Here is a 5,076-nt window from a genome sequence, read left to right on the forward strand (position 1 = left end):
TGGGACACAACACTCTCACGACAGCCCCACCGCAAAGCGGCGCGGCCCCGCCGTTTCCCCGCCGGCGCATGCGCACTGCGGCAGGCGAGGCCGCCATGAAGGCGGCGCCCCTGCCCTGCCCTTCCGACGCCTGTGGGGCCAGGCCCGCCCCCGCCCTGCCGCGACTAGCGGAGGGGCTGGGACTGTAAACTCAAGGGCTTTGTAGTCGCTTCAGGGAGGTGTTTGGGGACTTTGCCTTTTTTTTAGGGCTGATATAGTATGACGAGTTTAGTCCAGTCATGGTTCAAAGCTCACCACTCGCTCAGGCAGGCCTGGCCTGGCCTGGCCTGGCCTTGCCTCCGGCCACAGATTCAGGTTGTAAGAAGAGGTATTTTCTAATGCACTGAAACCCAGGCAGTGCTTTGAGCATGGGCTACTTGCCCATGGGCCTCACTGCGCAGGGTCAGTGTGCTGAAATCTGGGGCTACCGGCCCAATGCTTGGGCATGGCATGACCCCCAATGGATCCTGAAGAGCAGGAAAATCCCAGGGCTCTGTAGAGCTGCTTAGTGGTTTCTGCTGGCCACAGCTGTGGGCCCTTGCTCAGCATGGCCTGCCTGCACAATGGGGAGAGCCTCCAGGTGACCAGAAATAGTGACAAGGCACTGGCTGTTGTAGTACAACAGGGATTGTGAGGAGAGGTGTAGTTGAAGGTGAATATCAATTAAACGCGGTTCAGTAAGGCCGGACTAGATGTCCTAATAGACTTCTTACTTGGACTAGGCACTGTAGCTGCTCTTTAATATCAGTGCTATTGTAGTGCCAGTTTACAATACCATATTGACATTCTTCATGAATGGCTTTATTCTTCAAGGCACTATAAGATAACTGTGTAAGCATTCAGTCCAACACTGAGCATTTGGTGTAGCAAATGCAAGCCCATCCCCATAGGAGGGAATGTAGATTCATCGAACCATCTAAAGGTAAAAGGGGAATAATTTCCAGTGGGCGGTTCATACAGCCTTTGCTGGGATTGGGTGAATCTCAACTCATCTCTTTCCTATTTACTGCAGGAAAAGCCTAATGAAGTCTAGACACCTTGTTTTTAAATATCTGCATTTACACAGATGAGTACTATTGCTGATATTATCAGTTATCACTGATTGTTAATACCTGTTACAGTAAAAAATCCATAATACTTTTCTTTATGTGTTACAGCCCAATGAAGAATACGTACAGCAGCACATGCAAACACACTTAAATTGATATTTTATCAAAGAGAAATACTTAGGAGAAGTAAACTCTATGGTCAGTATGAACAGCTGTATGGGATGCAAGTGCAAACATCATAACATGTCAGCAAACAGTGACTTTCTCCACGTTTTTTTTGTTTGTCATTAGCTGACTACTATGTGGGTCTGTTTCTTGATCAATAGTAGAAAGATGTGTCTGCCAGGAAAACAAATAGATCCTTCAGGCAGATGTATAATAAGTTCAGCAGAGTACCAGGAAAAAAGGAATATTATCAAGGCAGTAGATGGTCACGTGCCTCTGTGTGCATACTCATGTTCTGAATAAAAGTTTGTGAGTGCACAATGGGGTCTGGTGTGGCAGATGGTAAACTGGCTTCTACCTAATGGGACTTGCAGAAATCCTTGAATAGCTGTTGAGCTCCTTTCAGAAGGCAAGACAATGAAAACTACTTTGAAATGTCGTATTCCCCACAAAAGATGATCTTAAGAAGAGGTGGAAGAAAATGAGGATTATAAATAAAATTTATCAGTCATATTAAATAAAGTCTGTCCCTTGACACATGCCAAGGAAGATTAATTGTGACTGTCTTTTTCCTAGAAGGTCTCTTCAGGTTTTTCTTTTGTTCCTATTGTTCTTTATCCTTGCTGAATGTCAGCAGCAGCAAGCTTCTTCAGAGACAACACAGAAGACTATTTATTGAAACTTTGCAAGACAAATTACGTTCTCATTTTCTACATCTACATCTTTTCCCCTTAAAGGATTTGGGATGATGCAGAGATAAGTCAAAACCATGCTTAAAATACTGTGTAGTTAATTGAAAAGGAAATCTGACATTGTTTAGACAGATGGGCTTTCTAGTCCATCTAATCAGTGGGTGGATCGTAGGAAAGACCAAGTGAATACACACGGAAAATTATTGACAAGATTGAAATTGAGACTCCTTATCCAAGGACATTGAAATTCAGTTGATTACAATTAGGAGATAATACATATAAATTGTAGGCAACAAAAATATTATTTCATTACTTCTCTGTATTGGTTTCTCTCTGTAGAGAAACTACAGTGACTGAAGGTATAAGTCGAAATAAGCATTAGATAGTGGATAATGAAAAACTTGACATTGAAAGCTAAAAACATTTAGAGAGAAAATTAAAAGGGAAAATCCAAAATGCTAGGAGAACTAGAAGTGATCAGCTGAAGTTTCAGCTTTCAGCCATAGCTGTTATATAGCACTTTCTTGACCTCATTTTACTGTCAAAGAGAACTCAGTAGTTGACAATCAAAAGAAATGTCGTCATTCCCCATTGACTGTAAAAATTGCAGTTACTTTGGCATTTTATTTTGATGATGATATAACCGCTCAGTCTACTTGACCTATTAGGGGAGTCTTGGGCTTGTCTTACAAACGTGTCTAGGTTATTTTAATCATTTATCTTTGCCCTATATTCAGCAGTTGAGTCTCTGGATAATGTCATCAAAGTGAATGCGACCAGGTATTGAGTACATAGTTGGGTGTGAGGCAGGAGACACTGACACATGAGGCCTTGAGATAATCGTATAGACTGTGGCAATTTGTCCTCTCAGCCAGAGGGAGAAATTGGACGTCTTACAGAAAACCTGGAAAGTGAATATTTACGACGTTCTTCAGAAGACTCTGCCCTTACATATTGAAAAAGCAAGCAGTTTGGCTGAAAACTACCTGGTGTTGTGTAACCAGCTGTGTTTTACTGAGTTCTGCCCCGCTGCTGCTCAAGTGACTGTACCATTTCCAGAATGTCATTTTTTGTTGGATTTGTAGGAATGTTGTCATTATCTCTGTTTTTACCTCCTCCTCCTCTGGCAACAACACACCAAAATGGAAAGCACGCTTTGCGTAAATCTCCAAAGCATTTCACTGAAAGTCTAGCAACATTTATCTGAGGTAGGCAGAAAGCACACACAAGAAAGCAGTAATCTCAGTGGGGTTTTCTGAAATCCCATCTCAGTGGGGTTTTCTGAAATCAGGCAGCTTTGTCAGAAGTAAAAAATCCTTATTAATCTGCTTCTTGGGAGGTTTTGGAAATGCCTTTGTTATACTAGAAATTAACATACTGTAGGGTGAACAGCAAAACAAAATCATTTGCATCTGTACTTTAAGATGCCATTTAATGTAATATTGATTTGTTTAAAAATAGTAATCCAAAAGCAACTGTATGTGGTCAAAACACTCAAAGAGTTGGAAGATTGCTGGATTTCAAAAAGTGTCTGCATTCACAGAGAAGGAGACTCAGAAAAGGCACTGAAGTAAATCAGAAAATTATTTATTTTAACCATTTGAAACATTTGTCACACTTAATTTCCAATTCATGAATACTGGTGAATAAATATTTGAATTACTGTGAATTATTCATAATACATGGTAAATGCATTCTTGAACTTAAATACATATTGCAATTTATAAAGTGAATAAGTGCACTTTAAAATGCAGGTAGATTTTTATAAATAGAGATGTGTTTTGTGTAGCACTAAAATTTTCTGTCGTCTGTAGGACTTGATGGTTTTTGAAGGTGAAAGTATATTGTGAGTGCTGCAGTGATTTGCCAAAGATAGAAGAATTGTCTTACCGTTAAAAGCTGCTTTGGAGCTGTGAATTCTGTCACTGCATAGTTTCTGTGTGGTGATGGACACTCACCAGGTCACTGAAAAAATTAAAAAATAACAGTCTGTGCACATGCCTATTTTAACTAAAGGTCTTTTACAGGATAGCTTATTACATGAAGCTAATTTTTAAGACTAATTTATTTTGTACTTGAGTGAAAATCCAGCTGTTCGGGACCGATCTAAACCACTGTGTCTTTCGAGTTGGGCCCCGTAAAAGCTGCAGGTTTTGTTCGCTGTGTTACTGAGCTTTGACCTTTGGGACTGTCGTGGTTTTGGCCAAATTGGCCCATGGCTGGTGACAGGTGCTCTGCCCCCACTTCTCGCACACGGAGAGGAGGAGGAGAGATAAAGAGATTTATGAGTTTAGAAGAAACTAAACTACTTTAATGAAATATTAATAATAAAATAAAAAGGATATAATAAAATAGATACAGAACTGTATCAAGCTCCCAGGATGACGTCACTGGCAGGCACTGGGGAAGCTCCAGACTCAGCGACGGGTAGGAGCTGGATTCCAGAGCTGGAGTCAGGAACACATGGATTGGGATCAAAGGCAGTTGAACAGACAGGGTCCTCCTCGGACGTCAGCCATTGAAGAAAAGAGACCTGACCCTTTGATCCCTCAGCTCTTATACTGAGCATGGGGCAGATGGGATGGAATACCCCTGTTGGTCAGTTTTGGGTCACCTGTCATGTCTGCTTCTCCCTGCAGGTAGGACCCCTCTATGCTTTTCCATTTCCGACCCTCCCACGGGGCAAGTAACGAAATTGGCTGATCTTGGTTATTATAGCAATAAGTATAAGCAAGAGCCTTTCTGCATACCATTCCTTGGTACTAACTGTAACCATTGCTCTTATCTGAGAACGGACTGTTTTCAGCACAATATGCTGTTAATTTCAGACAGTTAGAAGAGGCCTAGCTAAGAAGTAAAATGACTGAACAGAAAATTGGTTCTGTTTTACCTCAAACCACATCTGAAGAAATACATAAAAGATTTGAAATCTGTTGTTGAAGATCAACCAAGAAATGAGCGTTTACTGCACATTATTTCTTATGCCGGTTTCTTTAAAAATACCTCCAGACCTTAATAATTTCTGAAGTACATATTAAACCAACATGTATATGATTTGCCAGTGTTTCTTGAAGTAGTTGGTTAATCATCTTCACACAAAGTATGCTCTTTTCTGAATGATTAAGCCAGGC

Source organism: Rissa tridactyla, chromosome 2 (assembly GCF_028500815.1).
Source record: "Rissa tridactyla isolate bRisTri1 chromosome 2, bRisTri1.patW.cur.20221130, whole genome shotgun sequence".
Classification (NCBI taxonomy): Eukaryota; Metazoa; Chordata; class Aves; order Charadriiformes; family Laridae; genus Rissa; species Rissa tridactyla.